This window comes from Macrobrachium rosenbergii, chromosome 7 (assembly GCF_040412425.1).
Source record: "Macrobrachium rosenbergii isolate ZJJX-2024 chromosome 7, ASM4041242v1, whole genome shotgun sequence".
Lineage (NCBI taxonomy): Eukaryota > Metazoa > Arthropoda > Malacostraca > Decapoda > Palaemonidae > Macrobrachium > Macrobrachium rosenbergii.
Window position 1 is genome coordinate 51,600,672 of NC_089747.1, and position 22,523 is coordinate 51,623,194.

At 34.0% G+C, this 22,523-nt stretch overlaps 1 pseudogene; it reads left to right on the forward strand.

The window, feature by feature from the left end:
• LOC136840427 (uncharacterized) overlaps positions 1-22,523 on the forward strand; it is a 109,122-nt pseudogene that overhangs the window by 10,311 nt on the left and 76,288 nt on the right.

A 22,523-nucleotide genomic window follows, 5' to 3' on the forward strand; every position in this document is an offset into this window, starting at 1 on the left:
TGAATACATAAACTTGTGCAGTGACCATTATATTATGGAGACGCTGAAATAAGATACTTGTACACACATGTACCCATATATTTCATGACAGTTTGGCAAAGGAGTAAATAAAAAAAATCAGTGTTTGAGAGTTTTCTCTAGGTCTTGGGTTGCTCTCTCGCTCTCTGTCTCTCTCTCTGTCTCTCTCTCTCATATACAGTACATATATATATATATATATATATATATATATATATATATATATATATATATATATATATATATATATATATATATATATATATATATATATATCATAAGATTGTTTTTATTTCAGCACCTGTCTGGACTTCCTAACAATTCCTTGAATTAGCGTTTTAGCTCCGGAAATCGGCCTGATGAAATAAGGAATAAGAGAGAGAGAGAGAGAGAGAGAGAGAGAGAGAGAGAGAGAGAGAGAGAGAGAGAGAGAGAGAGAGAGAATCAAGCTGGAAAATGGCTCAGGGCAAAGGAAAAATGCGCAGCCTTTTCTTCGGAGCCAGCTAAGACCTTTGAGATGCGAGTTACTTACGTGTGAGTATACTGAATTAATGCATCATGAAACGTCGGCAAATAAAAAATGAGTCGTCGACTGACATTTTAATGGAGAAATAAGACACACGAATAAATGTCCTACGGAAGGAGGGAGGGGGTTTTCCAGAAACAGTGAGGACGCTCATAGAGATGAAAAGACAGTAATGGGAATTTAGGGTACCAAAACGAACTGAGTAGAGCACAATTTACGAGAGAGATTCAGTTTCGTGTAGCTAGAGAGAGAGAGAGAGAGTTCCGAAAAATATAGTTAACTTGCAATTCGAAAACGATTCAAAGTAGAATGTGTTGGGAGTAATCAATGAGTTTACATTGAGGATGACCGGTTTTCCCAATTTATTTCACTCCCGGTGAAAAAAAATCAGTTATGAGCCATTCTCATTCGGTAGGGTTTACAAACTCAATCGAGTTTTTTCTCTTTTTAGTTTACTAAGTAAATGATACAATAACGAACAAAATGCAAAGGTTGAATAAAGTCCCTGTATATAAAAATGAGGTTTATGGGTCACTTTAAGCTGAACATAGCTTAGTGGTCATTAATTTTCATCCATTCGTCATCCGCTTGGTGCTGATTGGCCAGTCCAGAGCCCTAATTAATTATGTTTAATCCGTCTTGGATTTTCTATTTCGATTCCTGCAGAAATTTATATCATACCTTAGATATTTTACAGTGAGCTGCAATCTCCTCGTTACGATATTTTTGCCGTATATGATTTGTCTTGTTTTTGTACTTGTAACCGTTGTCTTACTATGTATACATATAAACACACACACACACACACACACACACATATATACACATACACATATATATATATATATATATATATATATATATATATATATATATATATATATATATATATGTGTGTGTGTGTGTGTGTGTGTGTGTGTGTTGTGTTTGTGTGTTTGTAAAACTTTGAGAGAGAGAGAGAGAGAGAGAGAGAGAGAGCCAAGCAAGGGCATGAGGGCCTCGCACATAAATATTATCTTTCAGCAAATTTTCGTGTTCCAGTGTTTAGAAAAAGAGAGCGTCGTTGTTCAGGGTCTGGAGACCAGAGTTTATGTAGGAATGTCATTGTATCTCGCGTCTGCCGCAGGAAGAGAAGGAGGCCAGAGGAGGAAGAAGGATGGGCCTAGTGACCCAAAACAGACCCGGGACCTTTCGGGAAAATATTAGTTTTTCGTCGCCGGAATTCCGAGGTCCTTGAACTGACCATTTGAATGGAGGGCAGAGATTATTTTCCACAATTCCCGTTTTTAATAAAGTGCAGCCTTGGAGATGTAATCTATATTTTTCATTATATGATAAGAGGTGTATATTTTTCTAATTAATAATAGCGTTTTTGTAATAGCGTTATGAATACGTTCCTATTTCCATTTACGAAATTGACAATTAACTAGCTGTCTCCTGTGATGGACTTTTAATCATTCATCCCTTTATGATAATGATTTTGCGACATCCCTACCCAATAATACTGTGCTACTCAGATATAAAATTACTTGGTTTAAAATTGGTTTCCAGTCAATTATTATCAACCATCTTAGGTTAATGGGCCTCGTTCCATTAAAGGATTTGGAACTTTTGAAGGATTCCCTCTTTTGTTCTGACGTTCCTCTGTCCTCAATTAAAACTTGACATTGACATTTTTAACGAATCAAGCCAAGCTTTAGAGTAACTCTCTCTCTCTCTCTCTCTCTCTCTCTCTCTCTCTCTCTCTCTCTCTCTCTCTCTCTCTCTCTCTCTCACCTCCATGAAACTGGATATAAAGAAAATTAGGTTCAAAACTTTTTTATAGAGAAATCAAAACAGATACTGTATAGTGTCTTTTATGGTACTCAAGCACAATGAATCAGTTTGACTCAGGAACAGAGAGAGAGAGAGAGAGAGAGAGAGAGAGAGAGAGAGAGAGAGAGAGAGAGAGAGAGGTTTGGACTAAGATATTAACTAGACTCCCAAATCGTATCGTTACAGTAGGACCAACAGAATTATTTTGGGCCACAACCATATACTGCTATATAAACACAATAAAACACAAAATTACATAGATGAAATTGTCATATTGGAAACGATATCGTTCCTAATATAAGAGACATAACCAAAACATAAACTCACTTGTGTAGGTAATAAAATAAACTGTAAACCAACTAAGAATCAACAAACTTATTTCCCGGATAGCGTGAAAATATTTAAATGAAAGAACGTGCGAAAGAATTTCCTTTTAAAAAACGTCTCCGCTTTGTAAACGGGATAATGCTCTGTGACACACATTGCACATATAAAAGCCTCGGTACTTCAGATGCATCATGCAAGGAGATAAAAACATGCAAATAGATAAAAATGACATTTACACACACACACATATCTATCCATCTATCTATCTATTTATCTATATATATGTATATATGTATATATATATATATATATATATATATATATATATATATATATATATATATATATATATATATATTATATATATATATATATATATATATATATATATATATATATATATATATATATATATATATATATATATATATATATATATATATATATATATTCAGGCAGGAAGTATACAACATCAAGCAGGTCCAAAGAATGTAACTGCTGTTTTTAATTTAGCTTAATTGAATTAAGTGAATTAATATGTATTTTCGATTTTACAGACCGATGATGTGTTTAAGTAACATTAAACGTTTCTTACAATAAATATGCAACTATTTTGTTGACTGTCGTCTTCTTTGGACTCCTTCTTAATATATATATATATATATATATATATATATATATATATATATATATATATATATATATATATATATATATATATATATAAACAATAGAAGAGTTCCGTGGAAATCGGAGACGAATAATAAATATTAAAAGCAGGGCTTGAAAGAAGATCATCTTTATTAGTTGCGACTAGTTTCGGAGATTTACATTTCTCCGTCATCGGGCAATATGTAATGGAATATACGTTACATTTAAAATCAATGAAGTTAGAATGTAAAACCAAGTTATATACTACAAGATGTAATAACCTAAACATGCAGCAAAATCTTAAAATATAGAGATACAAATAGAAAATGTTTGTTGTCAAAAAGAGCAGAAGTTAAAAGTCTAAAAACAGCAATTCAACAGACCTTTCGTAATTACAAAAGGAGTGTCTTAGGGCATACAGAGACTCTACCACTCCGAGCTCCATTTCGTTGGTCCTGCAAAAGGACTGAAAAAGAATAAATTTATATGATGGTCATATTCTTCAGCGTGTTCACGAATGGCTCTAAATGATTGTTTGCTTAATGCCCTATTCGTCCTAACAGATCTTCCAATATGTTCGAAGATGCGAACCCTGAACTGCCGCTTTGATTTTCCGATGCACATTGCACTACGGCGGCGACACTTGTATTTACAAACAACATATGACTGCAGGCCAGTTGGTATCACATCCTTGAACCTTAAGAATTTTTGCAAAGTAGATTTTTGGCTTAAATACCACTCGAATGTCTATTTGCGGGTACAATTCATGCAATAGTTTAGTTAACCATTTCTTTACATTAAAAGACCTATTTCCGACAAACGCGATGGGAAAGTACAGACGCGCGCGGCGCGCCACACTCAGGTGTTTTGCATTTGGAGACGATATCTACCCACCTCTGCCATGTTGACCGTGTAGTGCGTTTGTCGCACGTAGCCATATTATGACTATTTATCACATCAACGTGATTCATATACAATCAAAAAGCTACAAACGTCCTTTAATATCAATTCGCTCTACTTCGAAATAATATATTTTCATATATGTTACCGAAGGAATTTTTTAGTTGATAATAAGTCCACCGTCCGTGGGGTCGAACCAGCGACGGGTGAGTTGATGGGAGACGATATCCACTATACCTCTCTTGTGGCCGACTGCATTAGTGCGTCCCTGTAGTCCTGAGTCCTCGTCCGTCGCTGGTTCGACCCACGGGACGGTGGACTTATTATCAACTAAAAATTCCCCTTCGGTAACATATATGAAAATATATTATTTCCGAGGTAGAGCGAATGGATATTAAAGGACGTTTGTAGCTTTCTGATTGTATATGAATCACGGTGATGTGATAAATAGTCATAATATGGCTACGTGCGACAAAACGCACTACACGTCAACATGGCAGAGGTGGGTGGATATCGTCTCCAAAATGCAAAACACCTGAGTTCGACGGGTGAGTTGATGGGAGACAATATCCACTTATACCTCTCTTGTGGCCGACTGCGTTAGTGCGTCCCTGTAGTCCTGAGTCCTCGTCCGTCGCTGGTTCGACCCCACGGGACGGTGGACTTATTATCAACTAAAAATTCCCCTTCGGTAACATATATGAAAATATATTATTTCCGAGGTAGAGTGAATTGGATATTAAAGGACGTTTGTAGCTTTCTGATTGTATATGAATCACGGTGATGTGATAAATAGTCATAATATGGCTACGTGCGACAAACGCACTACACGGTCAACATGGCAGAGGTGGGTGGATATCGTCTCCAAATGCAAAACACCTGAGTTCGACAGGTGAGTTGATGGGAGACGATATCCACTTATACCTCTCTTGTGGCCGACTGCGTTAGTGCGTCCCTGTAGTCCTGAGTCCTCGTCCGTCGCTGGTTCGACCCCACGGGACGGTGGACTTATTATCAACTAAAAAATTCCCCTTCGGTAACATATATGAAAATATATTATTTCCGAGGTAGAGCGAATTGGATATTAAAGGACGTTTGTAGCTTTCTGATTGTATATGAATCACGGTGATGTGATAAATAGTCATATATATATATATATATATATATATATATATATATATATATATATATATATATATATATATGTATGTATACACATATATATATATATATATATATATATATATATATATATATATATATATATATATATATATATATATATATTATATATATATATATATATATATATACTTCTGATGAGTTATGAATTTGATGAGGATTAGTAATAACTCAGAAGCTAACCGCAACTCACTCTCATAAGTATAGAAAGCCTCAATGAATAAATGTACATTATCCCATATAAAGATTATGAACTACCATAACTACCATATATTGGCAAGTCAGTGGCATGTAGAACTTAAACAAGCTGTGAGGACTGGAATGGAAATATTTTATTACTTATGCCTGTTTTTGAAGAGAATCTTTCAACTGACTATATTTTGGAAATTATAGAGGTAGAGTATAAAGGAAGCAGAACAATAAAACAGTGCAATCCGATGCTGTAGATTCTGTCAATTGTTTTTTCAATCCTTTCAGAGCATTCCTTTATTCCCGAAATAACTTTACTTCAATGAAACACTGGAATAGTGAGCAAAACTTTTTTTCTTTTTTTACACAAAGATGACGTGTGTTTTTAATCTGTCGAATCCTGTTTTTGTTGGCATGCTGGTGTAAAAAGGTAGATGAAAGTCGTTTGAATAATGAAGATTCTTTACTGAAAAGTGAGAGAGATACAAAATCTATCTGAATTAAAAGGCTTTACTATTAACCTTCTTCCCGAATAAACATCCCATTAAATTATTATCTTCATTGGTTCTGCGGTTTATCAAAGCATAATAGATAAAAAAGAAATTGTTTCAAACGCCTGGAATACAATTACATCAAGAAAGGAAATAATGGAAAATTATTTATACAAACAAGACTGCATCAATATTTTTGACAACTATAAAAGCTGTCAAATTCATGATTTTTGTTCCATTAATCATCTTAATAGTTTATTCTTACTAGTTACCCTGAGTCAAACCAGAATTCGTTAAAAGTCAGAGAGACGAACGAATAAATTACAGCTTATACGTTTATATTTGTGTGTGTGTGTATATATATATATATATATATATATATATATATATATATATATATATATATATATATATATATATATATACATAATATAATTTTTCTATCAGAAAACTGAAGACTTTCCTTAGGTTTACAAAGGTCAACACTAGGTGTGTCAAGCACAAATGTCAACACTAGGCGTTTTATTCCCTTAACATCATGGCGTAAGCGCCATTCATAGCAAAGGATGCCCAACATTCCATCTACGGGTTAAATTGATTACCTTCTGTCCATTCCATTTAGCTCTTCTCCGCATCCAGACGTTCCTTCTGTTACTAACTATCTTTCTTTCTCTCTTTCTTCTTTACTTCTTTTTTCTTTAGTTGAAAACTCTGATGGAAAGAGTCAACAGACTATAAATCCCCAAGATGACTCCCAAGGGCAATCAGCCTGTGGAGAGAGACAAGTTATAGGAAAAAAATTATAATAAATAAATGTTTACTTTTATTCAGATTATCAAATGGAAAACATCACTCCGATTCTGAAGGCCTTGCCTTCTGATCATATTAGTTTTTGAAGGGAGAATGGTAGAATCCTTGTTTTTTTACACTATGCTTGCTCGTTGTGTATTTAGGTCAGGTGAATAGAGAAATGAGCCCTCTTAGAACCATGATAGTTTACTTTTCCAGTCTGCAAAGTTGGTACTGAATCGCTGGAGAGCTAGATTTCACAGGTATAAGCACTCTTTGCAAAGAAATGTAGTTATCTACTCTCTCTCTCTCTCTCTCTCTCTCTCTCTCTCTCTCTCTCTCTCTCTCTCTCTCTCTCTCTCTCTCTCTGCACTTCCCCTCCTGATTCTATAGGTGTTACTTTGGGTATCGGTCTTTCGGCCTCTCTGATTGTATGCTGCTTATTCTCTTTAGTACAGCTTCGTACCCATTGAAATCTACTTTTTTTTCTGGCATGACTGAGCTTGATGGGGCAGTCCCAAAATGAAATTTATTTTTGTTGGGAAAATTTATTTAAGATAAAATCATAGAGTAAATATTTTTCTTTCCATGAGAGATATTTTTCAACTAAATAATCTCTAATACACTTCTCTTCACCTGAAAAGAAAGTGCCTTGTAATTTCAAGGTCGTTGTCCATTAAAAACGGTGTATCGCAGCGCTATTTATTTTCACACCCTTTTTTTATCGGGGGGCGACATTCTTACCCTTAACATTTACAGACCGGGGAACCTTGCTTCATTAATATTCCCGTTGCTTTTGACAGTAGCTTCATTCCAGGAGGGCTGGGAGATTCCTTTCATTAATTTGCAGTCTACCGCAGTCGGATTGAGTGACAGGGTACTCAGAGACCCAAGGGAATGTCAAAGGTCTCCCTCGACTCCGCAGAAGTTGTATGAACAATGTTCGAGGGAGATAACGGTGTAAGTAAACGTAGGGATACGAAAGCATGCATATGAGAATTAATACGATGAAAAAGAAACTCTTAAATATTATGAATAATTGTAAGTTGCCCGTGGATTATTTTTTTCATTCATGCTGTTTTCAAAGACATTTAAATTACCTTTATTTACTGAGCTAACGAGAGGAGATGAAGTGTACAGAAAAAATAAATGGAGTTACTTTTAAATTAATCGTTGGAAAAATCCCAATATGAGAAGATCGTATTTGATAACTAAATAAGTTTCTTATCCGTTGAAATTAAGAAATCTGTCGAAAAATATTCTTATTAATCGGGACAATGAATCATTAAGAAAAATTGTTCAAAATGTCTTGTTTTGGTTTCTCTCTCTCTCTCTCTCTCTCTCTCTCTCTCTCTCTCTCTCTCTCTCTCTCTCTCTCTCTCTCTCTCTCTTGAGTAGAACGATTGAATCATCTAGTGGTGTGCATGAAGAGGTATTGAGATCCATCTTCTCCATCGTATCATAGTATTTCAACCGTTGGTGCTTTTTAGGCACACACATACACACACACACACGCACACACACACACATACATACATATATATATATATATATATATATATATATATACACATATACATATACATATACATATAATGTGTATTTGTATAATATATACCTATATATATATATGTGTGTGTATTTATATATATAATAATGTATGTGTATGTATACTTATGTAATATATATATATATATATATATATATATATATATGTATGTATGTATATATATATATATATATATATATATATATATATATATATATATATATATATATATATATATATATATATATATTCATGCTTTATGGCATGATTTAGCTTTAAAACATCACGATGACCTTCAACTTTTGGAGAGATTAGGAGACATTTTGCTTGTGCCTGAACTGGACAGATTTGTGTTTGTGTATAAGTGGAATTAAGACTTATTTGATTCTTTGTAAAATTACTTGGTAGCTAAGCCTCACTTAAACATCAGGTACACTAGTTCGAATCCCACCGAAAGTTCTTTATTTGTTCTTCACACAGATCCAAGACTTGCAGTTATAAACGCTTGGACATACTCATTATGTCCATGCGTTATCACTGCAAGTCTTGAATCTGAGTGAAGAAGAAATGAAAATGAACTTTCGGTGAGATTTGAACAGTGCAGTTGATGTTTAAGTGAGGCTTATTTATCAAGTCCTTTTACAAAGAATCAAATAAATCTATTGCCATGTACACACAAACGTTTATAAATCTGTCTAATCCAGATTCATGCAAAAGTCTCCTAATGTCTCCGAAAAAGTTGAAGGTTATCGAGATGTTCAAAACTCGAATGGCAATGAAAAAATGCATTTACACCTAGTAAACACGGCCAGTAGATTCCTTTTTAAGAAATCCTTCCTAAAAAAAGAAATGAAAACAATGATACCACAATGGGGATGAGTCTGTTTTAGCTGTAGTGAAATGTATAACAACACATTTATTTATTTCCAACTCAGATTCAAGGCTTTGGTGATAATTGTACCTAAAATGTGAGGAAAAGTCGCGAAGTTAGGATGCAGAATTCACTAAGCGAAAAAATATTCCCCAAAACATGCATGTGTAACGGGTAAATGGAACATGATGAAAATTGATGAAGGTTTTTTTCTGAAGATATTTTAATGTCACCAAGTTTCAACACAGTCGACTCTTTAGCACTTGCGTAATCTTACAAATACAAAGAAGGGAGGAACATAACTACAAACGTAGCATATTCGGTTGATATCAGGAGACTCCCATAAAGCGGCCGCGATGCTACGCTACTATATATTTATTACAAAAGTATGAAAAAGTAAAAGCAACAGCGTTTTCCAGTAATGTCTTAAAAAAAAAAGGCATGTCCACTATCCAGTATGGTAATGGGGCTGTCCCCGTTTTGCAGATAAGTGAACGGTCCTTTGACCGTCGTTTATCTGAACGACTGGGGCTTTTGAAAGCGACAGAGAGAATGGAAAGAAAACATTTACATTGATGAAAATGGATATAACGTTAAAAGTCCTCCAGCAATTCTACTCTCTAGTTTTTATGACTTGAGTTTTATGGTGCGTATGCGCGCGCGCGCGTGTGTGTGTGTGTGTGTGTGTGTGTGTGTTGAGTGAATTTCAGCTATTTGAAGGTCCTTATTTTTTCCCCACAGCATTTTTGTGTGAAAGATGGACGTTGTACATCCATTTCTCTCTCTTGATGGTAGTTATTTTGGACCTCGTTTTTGGGACGAGCCAGCCTGACGAACACCTGGGAAAAATGGTTTTATTCTTTTTTTTTTTTTTAACAGTCCCCTGCGAATTAAATGTTTCAAAAGTTTACACATGGCACCCTCAATGATTTAAATGCTTCGTAAACAGATTTCCATGCTCTAGTGAGTGAGCCGCATGCTCAAACAGCTGAAAGTGTAATTTGACTGTTGTATTCAGCAGCAATACAGGTAAACTACGCATTTCTCTTCTTTTTGTGTGTTCATCACCTAATACTAAAGCAATTTCTCAACCTTATTTTCATCAGTTTTAAGTGATTCATGTTTTATGCCATGATTTAAGTCGTGAATTTCATCTTTGTTTCACTTTTAAGACGAGATATTCTTTTATTTACAGTTTTGTAGACAAGTGAGAACTGGGGCAGTATCCGTAGGCATCCATCTATACACTGGGCCGTTTAAAGAAAACTTTTTAGATAGAAAATTAAAAAGACTAAGGAGTAAACTGGAGAAAGTAAATGCTTAAATTTATTCTTTATTGAAGTTCATGGTCATTTTGAATGTTTCCAAGTATTACCAACGAGTATGGCATAAACGGCAGGTTTAAGATGGCGAAAGAGCACACATTTTCAGCAGCAATAGAAAATGTTACCAAACGGGGCTCTAAGAAAAGATTCCTTTCAATGCAATAATACTTGGAGGCAGAGACCTCTTTGTATGTCAACGTGTTGTTTAGAGGATCTTGACCAGAATTTATCATACTCTATTCGCTTTACGATATATTATGTCAGTCTGATTTTAAGTCTGTTTCAAGGTGAAGGAAGAAGGTTTGGCTTCAGGGGCTCCTGAATTTCCCGTCTTTATCAGAACTTCATACTTTATGAGTACAAGTTGAAAGTGTGTCCCTTTCAGCCAAAAAAAGCAATATTCATCTAAAACCGATTGCTTGGATGCTTGCAGAGGACATTTGACAGGTTCTAATTGAAGTGGAAATGAGCGGGAGGCTGAGTTGGTATTTCGATTTTATTGAGGATCAAGGACTGTTCCTAAATAAAGAACAAAATAATGTAGACTCTTCAACCAACTTTAGTCGAAAGGAAATTACCACAAACAAACGAGATTTATAATGAAGCGAAAATACCCTTACAGAAAATGAAAGTGTCAAGGATGATAATGAAATAGGTGCCTTTATTGCTATCTGAAGCCATTAATAAATATAGATGTTAGTCACTCCCATTATAAAATGAATCCAGCGGTGGAAAATATCTCGATCCAGATACTTCATTTCCTGTATTCTATTGATGTCTTTTATTTTGCTGTCAACAAACACAACTCCAACTTTTCACTGTCCTGAGTGCCGATTGGTCGAAAGTGTTCCAGAGCTTTTTTGGCAGCCTAAATGTCATAAAGCGCCATCTACAAACCGCAGGGAATACGACCTGTCTAGAAATGTCCTTCGAAATATTGACGACGGTTCATTTATATCGTGAATATTTCCTTTTGTGATGATTCAGCTGACTATTTTGTCTTGGGATATGTCCTCTTTCTTTTTCCTTCCTTTTCCTTTCTCTTTTTACGTTATGAATGAAGGGAGGCTGAATATATTTTACAAGACCAACCATCTCCTTTCCAGAAAATGGAAAGGAAATTTGAGCATAAATCCTAAAGGGCCTTCCAGCGAAAGTCGGGGTTTTATAAAGGATTCATCCCAGAAGGAATTCACATTGGCATGTTTATTTTCTAAAAATATCGAGAGAATGATTGATCACCTGAATCAAATAAGATATGAAGGAGTGTGTATGAGGCCTATTCAATTAAGAAATCATATTGATATATATATATATATATATATATATATATATATATATATATATATATATATATATATATATATATATATATATATATATATATATATATATATATATATATATATTATATATAAGGAGCCCATAAAAAGCCGAAATGTAGAAAGTTACTGCTATATTTCAGGCAGGTAATGACTGAGAAGAGTTACAGAAAAGCGGTATTTATACCAAGGGATCCAGAGGTCAGCCGTTACGCCACTCCAGTTGACAGTTTCTCTTCAGTCTTCTTAATCGCTGGTTGGAGTAAGATTTTATCTATAATATCTGAGTCTCAAGCTCCTTTTGAGATGGAATTCTGTTTTAACAGAAAATATTTCATATTATATATATATATATATATATATATATATATATATATATATATATATATATATATATATATATATATATATATATTTCTTCTTTTCTCTCTGCATCTTTTCCCACTTCTGTGTTTCTGACGGCTTTCCTCCACCTGGCTCGGTCAAACACATCGTCCTCTGACTATTTTTGTCTCTCAGGTCTTCTCTAACTACATCCATCCACCTTCGCTTTGGTCTTCCTCTTGCTCTCTCTCCCACCAGGCACCCCCATCTGCATCACTCTCCCCCGTACATATGTCTCATCTCTTCTCATCACAAGGCCATACTACTGCAGTCTTCTTTCCGGGGCCTTCTTTGGTAGTTCTACAACTTTAGTGGTTCCTCTTATTATTATTATTATTATTATATTATTATTATTATTATTATTATTATTATTATCATATGCATATACATATTATATATATATATATATATATATATATATATATATATATATATATATATATATATATGTATGTATATTACATATATTTATATATATAATGTAAATTATATATGTATAGTATATATATCGTATATATATATATATATATATATATATATATATATATATATATATATATACAGACAAATAAATTATACATATAGAGATACATATATGCATAATATATATATATATATATATATATTATATATATATATATATATATATATATATATATATATTAAGATGTTAGTCTAAATATATATATATATATATATATATATATATATATATATATATATATATATATACACATATACATATATATGTGTGTATGTATGTAAGTATGTGTGTGTGTGTATAAAGTCACAGATATACAACTAGCTTATAAAAGTTTTGATGGACCTCGAGTTATCAGGATTGTTTCGCTAGAGGTGTAACTTCAGCAACAGCAATTCCATAAACAATAATGATACCAACGATGAGATAACCAAGTAACAGTCCCCAGAGATCTACGGAAAACATATTTGAAAGGAGATTTTTAAAATTATCGAAGTAAAATTTGCTTTCAACTTTATATTTCGCAAATATTCATTGCGTTTCCTTAGAAAACTAATGGTCGAAAAGGGTTTTGATTTACTAGTGCACACTTGTTTACTCCAACTTAATTTCCTGTTTATGCTTCCGTTTTAATGCTATGTTCATGAGGCAAATGCCTCTAAAAAAAAGAGAGAATCTTTGATGAAGAAGAGTTATGGAGATTATCAACTGATATAAAACCCCTTTATCAAGGTACGAATAAAAAAAACATACTATGTAACATATCCCTTATTATTTAAGTCTGTCTGACTCTGCCTACTGATCGTAAACATGACGCTTTATGGAAAGGTGGGAGACAGAGTCCAAAATTCATCGTTTCTTTATTTGGTCGTTTTAATTCCACGCCTCGGTCCCCTTTCCAGATGAACGACCTCATCTTTTCCAGAGAATTTCCTTTCGTCCAGAAATTACCTTAAAGGTTGGCCTCCATCAGGGATCAGCTCTGAGTCCATTCTTGTTCCTCGTCGTTATAGACACACTGACATCAGAATTAAGGAACAACGAAGAACTATGGGAAATGATGCTTGCTGATGATTTAGTCAATATAGCAGACACAGAAGAAGAACCGCAAGAAAGGATTTTAGCATGGAAAGGAGCCCTAGAAAAGAAAGGATTGAAAGTGAACACTGGAAAGACAGAACTAATGTTTAGTAGTGCAGAAGGACATGAAGAAGTAAACATTCAAGTGGAAGAACGGTGAGTTTACTTGGGATCAGTAGTAACAGAAGGGGGCGGTACTGAGAAAGCAGTGAGACAGAGAGTGAAAGAGGCATGGCGAAAATGGAGAAAAGTAACTGGAGTTGTTTAAGACAAGAAAATGCCGTTAAGGCTCAAAATGAAGATTTATAAGTTGTCAGGCCCTTACTATTAGATGAGGCAGAAACTTGGACACTTAAGAGGAAAGAGGTGGGACTATTGGAAAGAACTGAGATGAGGATTGTGAGATGGATTACTGGAATATCACTACCAATCAAGAGAAGTATACCTTAGTTTAACCAGACCACTGAGCTGATTAACAGCTCTCTAGAGAGAGGGCTGGCCCGAAGGATTACACGTATTTTACGTGGCAAAGAACCAATTGGTTACCTAGCAGTGGGACCTACAGCTTATTGTGGAATCCGAGCCACTTTATACCGAAAATGAATTTCTATCACGAGAAACAAATTCCTCTAATTCTTCATTGGCCGGCCGGAGACTCGAACTCGGGGCTAGCAGAGTGCTAGCCGAGAACTCTACCGATTCGTCCAACGAGGAACTACCAATCAAGAGAGCTAAGAACATGCCAGTGATGGGGAGGTGGAGGAGGAGGAGGAGGTGTGGGGCGTCACCGGATCAGATGGATGGATGTAGTGAGGAGGGATATGGGTGAGGTGGGAGGGGAGGAAAGTGCAAGGAATAGAAATAGATGGAGAAAGTTGACTCAGTGGCCGACCCTGCTATACAGTAAGACTAATAAGGTCGAAAGAAAAAGAATAATATATTAAGAAGGATGGTTTTACCGACCTTTACCTTTATGAGGTTCTAAAATATTCTTCAGATTTTCCAGAAGGTGTTTTTCCTTATCGTTTTGGAGAAGGGGCATTCAGGTGAAGTGGGGCATGGGCCACTTCAGTTGGCCCGAAGTTCCAGCATATAGAGAGTTAATGGAAGATTTTTATCCTTATTGAATGTCTTTTCTCGAAAGCGAGAGCTTTTTATATTCCTGCGCTGAGTCTTTCAGAGAAATCCAGCGTTTAACCATTGCAAAGAGGGAATGAGCTTTCAATAGGAAAATAAGTATTTCATACTTCAGTACGAAGAAAGGTACCTCCTATTTCGTTAGCAGTATTTCCATATTCTTTTGCTTATTTTCCTTTTATTTCAGAGAATTTTCCATCTCTCTCTCTCTCTCTCTCTCTCTCTCTCTCTCTCTCTCTCTCTCTCTCTCTCTCTCTCTCTCTCTATATATATATATATATATATATATATATATATATATATATATATATATATATATATATATATATATATATATATATATATATATATATATATATATATATATATATATATATATATATATATATATATATATATATATATATATATATATATATATATATATATATATATATGTGTGTGTGTGTGTGTGTGTGTGTGTGTGTGTGTATATTATATTATATATATATATATATATATATATATATATATATATATATATATATAAATATATATATATATTATATTATATTCAAAGCTGAAAAAGTAGATTTGAAACACTATGGGAATTAGTCTCACCTGGAAACCAGACGGATAATTATAGCGGAAATCTATTTACGGTTTGAATTCCCTTCCTGAAAAGTTTATAAATAGAAAAAAAAGTTTTGTCATATGACACACTGACGAGTTGACAAGTGGCGTTAGCAAAGAATGTTTATGCCTATATTGACAATAACACACTGACGAGTTGGAGACAGAGAGAGAGAGAGGAGAGAGAGAGAGAGAGAGAGAGAGAGAGAGAGAGAGAGAGAGAGAGAGAATTTCATATTATATACTAATTCTGAACCTCTTTCTTGTTAGTAGAAATTTTCCTGGGTGAAGTATATTGATTAATAGTACGTGTAAATTTTAGTATCCTGAATGAGAACTGTCATTTCATCTTTCACAGTCATGGAAATTTTTCATTCCTCACCACTTAATTATCTTTACATTTTATATCATCTTGTCTAGTCTGTGTACTTCTAGTTTATTTGATATTTAAATCAACATACATTAACGCAAATTAGCAAAACTTTAATGCTAACGGCAGATGCTACAACTACCAAACTGAACGAGGGACATTAACAAGTTACCAATATATAATTTTCATTCCCCTTCACTTGACAGATGTTCAGTGCTAATGTCCAATTCTTTGGAGACGAACGGGTAAACTAATACATATTGTTACTGCCACCTCTCTCTGGCAAAGCCCTTCTGTCGTCAATATACAACGCGCAACAGTAGGTCGAAGGCCAGTAAGAAACGGCGGACAGCCCTAATTAAGAGGCCGTGACCAACCAACTTATCTAGAAGCTTACTCGGCACTAAAAGCTACGCGAACTCCAGCGGCAGGAAGATACACGCAGGTTACTCAGGTCACGCCTCTGGCCTGAAGTAATGAGTGACCAAGAGTATGTTGGAACGCCAGTGGCAAATCAGTTACCGAACTCCCATAGAATGAGAAACTTCTGTGGATCCACTCCTCTTCGTATCATTCGTATTAGAGACAAAACTCATTTCATAAACAATATCAATTTCTTGGTCTATCTATCTGTGTATATATATATATATATATATATATATATATATATATATATATATATATATATATATATATATATATATATATATATATATATATATGTGTGTGTGTGTGTGTGTGTGTGTGTGTGTGTGTGTGTATGTATATAGAGAGAGAGAAAGAGATGGACAGACAGACAGACAGAGAGACAGACTGACTGACTGACTGACTGACTGACTGACTGACAGACAAACAGACAGAGACACACAGACTGTGTGTGTGTGCGTGTGTGTGTGGGTAGAGAGAGAGAAAGGGAGAGACAGACAGACAGACAAAGACAGAGAGAGGTTGAGATTATATTGAAGGGACTTTAGAACTGATTAATATGGTTACACAAAATTTACTTATAAATCAGTATCAAACCAGTTAATTGTACCGCATTAAGAAAATATCTGTAGCCATAAAATCTATGTAATCTTTCGTGATCTCTCTCTAGTATCAAGTAGATACCAGTAGATGCAAACAGATTTCAAAATAAACGAGGAGGGAGGAGTGTCCATCATTCCAACCCCCAAAAAAAAACATATGCCTCTCGTAGATACAAGACTCTTTCTTGACTGGAACTGGAGGTAAGGAATTGGAACTTAGTTCTTATGAAAGAAACGGAAGCTGTTCCCAGAGATTCATTCCAAACAAAGACACGGAAATTTCTGCTGAGGGAGAGTCAGGTTCCATGAATCCCGGTCGTGTTTGTCTTTCGTCGTCGTCCTGATGTTATAAATCACAGGGCTCTCACGAATTCTCTTTCCTGCGTCAAACTTGTGCGGGTGGGCAAGATATAGTAAGACGCCACATTATTAATAGATAAATGAATATAAAGTAAATAAATAGATCATTATATAAGTAAACAATTAAATCGAATGAAGGTAAATGAATTGATCAATCACACAGAGATTATACACACATATATATATATATATATATATATATATATATATATATATATATATATATATATATGTGTATGTGTATATATATATATATATATATATATATATATATATATAGATATATATATGTATATATATATATATATATATATATATTGTAATGTGAGACTTGGCCGATAAGTTTATTACTTGATTTTGTAATTTTTTTTTTGCACATAAGAACACACGTAATTGTGAATTATAATTAACCTCAAAGACAGCTGTTTAAATGAACCAAGGTTGCTGCCAGGGTAAATTCCTCAACAAGGAATATTCAATGAATAAAGACTTTACAACATAACATCACCGACTGTGGAAGCAGACAACTCCACCTTCAAGATGGTATTTAACACAAGGCACTCTCCCAAACAATGGTTGCAGTGAGAATGCAAAATAGGCCTAAAAATGACTTGACACATACTTCACCTACTTCCTAGTTAATCCACTGGAAGGGTTGAATGTCACTAAACAATATAATAATTAGGCTTAATCTGAGACTTGTAAAAATACGAAGTGGTGGCGGGAGAATGGAACAAGGAAAATGAAAATCATTTTTAATAGTAATCGACGAAGGATGAACTAAAATTAAAACTATAAAAGGTTTGCTCTGATCCTGTCGTATCAAAAAGAGACATGTCATCCTCAAAAAAAAGCCGGAGGCCAAGGATATTTCCGAGCATTGAAAAGATATTCCCTCTCCTGATAGTTAAATTACCATCAACTCTCTGACTTAGGTCAAACGACTACAGTTGATGCCCTTACTTTCGGGTCTCGAACTTGTCAACACATCCGTCCCAGAACATGGTAAAAAGAGAACCTTTCGTAAAGGAGAGTATATGGAAGGTTCTTATGGGGTTAAATCCTAATGCTCCTGAGTTCTTTGCTGAATCGAACGTTAAAGTTTGAACTGTCGACAAAAAAATCTTATAGACAAAAGCTTTTTCCTGTGTTAGTCAGTCTGATATTACTACAAATAAATGTTACGTGGGCGTGTGCAAATATATTTATACAAATATATATATATATATATATATATAGATATATATATATAGTATATATATATTATCATATATATACAGGCTTAAAAATATACACATACACACACATATAATATATTTATATATATAAATGTATATATATATATATATATATATATATATATATATATATATATATATATATATATATATATATATATATATATATATATATATAAAGCTAATGTGTGTGTGTGTGTGTGTCCAGTTTGAGTGGAAGTGTGTGTGAAGAAAGAGAATCAGAGATAGAACTTTGATGGAATTTTATTTCACAATTTCAAAATTGCATATATTTTGAAAAAGAAGAGAAAAATAAGCTCGATTTACCATCTGGCTCTCAATCATTTGAGAGCCAGATGCTTCAGTAAATCTTAGTTGGACTCTTTTTGTTCAAAAAATAAAACCCTTTAAACTTGTGTAATAGAAATCCTTGTGGAAAGTTCATCAGATTCTGTTTTCTTCCTGTACTGCCTCCACTCTCCGGATCCTTTTATTAGAATTACTTTCACCTCAGATTATATATATATATGTATATATATATATATATATATATATATATATATATATATATATATATATATATATATATATATATATATATATATATATATATATAGATATATATATATATATATAATATATATATAATGTGTGTGCGTGTGTATTTTTAAGCCTGTAACACGTGATAAGGCACCTAATAACTCTCTCTCTAACTCTCTCTCTCTCTCTCTCTCTCTCTCTCTCTCTCTCTCTCTCTCTCTCTCTCTCTCTCTAATATATATATATATATATATATATATATATATATATATATATATATATATATATATATATATATATATATAATTGTCAAGAAACAACTCAGTTGTTAGAATTCTTTGCCACGTTCACCCTTTGACAATCATTGCATCTCCCATTCCACAAACCTAATCAGTATTCTCTTCAGCAGCTCGTCGACCCGCCAGAAACACAGCGCACCATTTACGCATCAGACAAATTCGTTCGCTTTTTTTATAACTGTTTATGGTAAGACAGATGTCCATAAATATATGATATATATATATATATATATATATATATATATATATATATATATATATATATATATATATATATATATATATATCTAAAGTATTTGTCTTGATAAACAAATTCCGTTAATGGATTTACTTGTGACGAATGTATATACTGTTTTGATAAAGATATCCCGATAATTGATTTGCTTTATTTCTATTCATATCGGAGAATTAATAAAAACAAGGAAAGACTCATTACATAATCGTTGTCTCTTAAGAAACAGATGCTATTTCATCCATTTCCTCCGGAATAACTTTCCCAGGATGTCCCACGCGAGGGCAAACAAAGCTATTAATGGATTTATTTGGCCTCAACATGATTCACTTATAAGGGTTGAAAAGATATCGTGATTATTGATTTGCAATCATTGTTCTTGTAAGGCAACATTAGCTCGTCCTCGGAGATGCGGGTCAGCCTACAACGATCTTTATGCTCGAGCTTTCGTGTCTGTATAATATTTCATCCATTTCCTTTCGGAAAAATTACCCAGGATAGAAGCGAGGGCAGTCACCCAAACTCTTAAATGGATAGATGCATGCCCTCACGGTATGATTTGGTTGGATGCACATCCAAGGTGACAGGAAGAGCACCTGTACAATATTAAACAAATGGGATTTTATTCCATTCTGACCATCTCCTACTTAAACATCATTTTCATGGTGGGATTAGCTATAATAATAAGATAATCTACACGAACGCTAAGCTTTAATAATAATAATAATAATAATAATAATAATAATAATAATAATATTAATCAGCTATTGATAATTACCTGCATTTAAGGACTTTTTCTATTTTCCTTAGCACTTCAAACACCTAGATGGATAGGTGCATAGACGGTGTGGGTATGAGTTGGTTGTGCATATCCATGGAAAAGACAAAATCTGGATTCTGCTTCTGTATATATTTGACAGATGGTTCAAAATTGTTGCCTGATAACGTTTTCGACAATGTTCTGTCATGAGTCAGAGGATGCTTGATTAGTTCGAATGGGATTTTGTATTTTCCATCTGTATAGAATCTCCTACTTAAAACATTATTTTTTTAATGGCTGGGATTAACCTACTAAGAGAAGTCCGCACAAAAATATAATCTATACTGGCAATAACCTTTATAATAATAATAATAATAATAATAATAATAATAATAATAATAATAATAATAATAATAATAATAATAATAATTTGGAAAAAAAGAGACCACCATAAATGTAGCGAAGTTTGAGATTTTATCAAAATGAAATAGAAATACTGGTCAGTTAACAAATACAAATTTGATTTCGACATACATTGTTAATCAAATCTTCGTACAGCTAGTCACCTCCGCTTTTCATTTAGCTTAAAGTCTCTTTGCTGATGATGACAGATATTCGGTAAGAAAAAGCATATCCAGCATGAATGCATTGCAATTACTGTCCAACAATAACAAGAACGTCATTCGTGCAAATATGCCGTGAACCTGAATGCCTGTAATATTCCTTAACAGTGCAGCCAGCCAGGGGTGCTAAGAATCTGCTTTCTAACACAAATCTGCCAACTATAGCCCGAACCATTGTTTGTCTCGTGGGTTGGAAATCTAATGGCAGAAGACCAGTGAGGAAGAGAGGGACGTTCGTAAACCGAAGCTGCGTAGCAATTGACGTCAGAATGGGAGAGAAACAGAGGATTACGGGGGCCAAGGCGGCGATTTACCTGCCTCTTCAGTGGATTTCAATGCCTGTTCAGGGATTTACTTGCTTACTCTGGGATTTAATTGCCTGTTCAGGGGTTTGATTGTCTATTCAAGGGCTATTGAAGGGGTTTTAAGTCCATGTTCATGGGATTTAAGTGAATTTCAGGGGTTTAATTCCATTTCAAGGGATTTAATTGGCTGTTCTTGGGGTTTCATTTCCTGTTCAGGGCATTTGATTGTCTTTTCATTAGTTTAATTGCCTATTCAGGTGATTTGATTATCTGTTCAGGAGTTTAATTGCCTATTCAGGGGATTTAATTACATATTCGGGGGATTTAATTGCCTGGTCAAGGGATTTATTAGCATGTTCAGGGGATTTAATTGCCTGTTTAAGAGATTTATTAGCATGTTCGGGTGATTTAATTGCCTGTTCAAGGGATTTATTAGCATGTTCAGGGGATTTAATTGTCTGTTCAGTGTAATTAATTGCCTTGACACAGAGCAAGTCACGACCGGTTGCTCGCGTGACCTAGTTGGGAGCTACTTCCAACAGTAACGGCATCCTCCAAGGGAATAGCGGGAACTGTAAGTTCGATTGCAAGAGCTCGCCCTGAAGCTGCTTCGAAGAGAATCCCACTGGATGATTTCTCAGTCGGTAGTCATAATTTTCCTTCCTGCTGCTTAATATTCAGTTTATGACTTATTTAGCAGGATTTTCTATTAAAAAAATGTATTGATCACTTAGGAATAAGGGAACAAGATTGTCATTATCATTTACGTAAATTTTGATCATTATGATCACTGACAAATGACAACAAATGGCCATTCAAGTGCTTCCTTATAAACAGTGTATTCCTATAAATTGTGCCTTCGTATCAATTGAATACTTATAAATTACATTCTTATAAATTGTTGTGATGTATTATAAATGAGAAACATTAAAACATTACAAATACTCGCCTCCAAAAGTTAGTCATTTTCATTTGGAATTGTTTCATGTTTACAGCTATCGAATTGATACCCAGCGTTCGTAGTTGGAATGTGAAAAAAAAACTTTATAGTTTAATTAAGAATGCTTTGGTGAACCCTTTTTGCTTCTCTCTGTTATTACAGGTATAATTTTGCCTTTT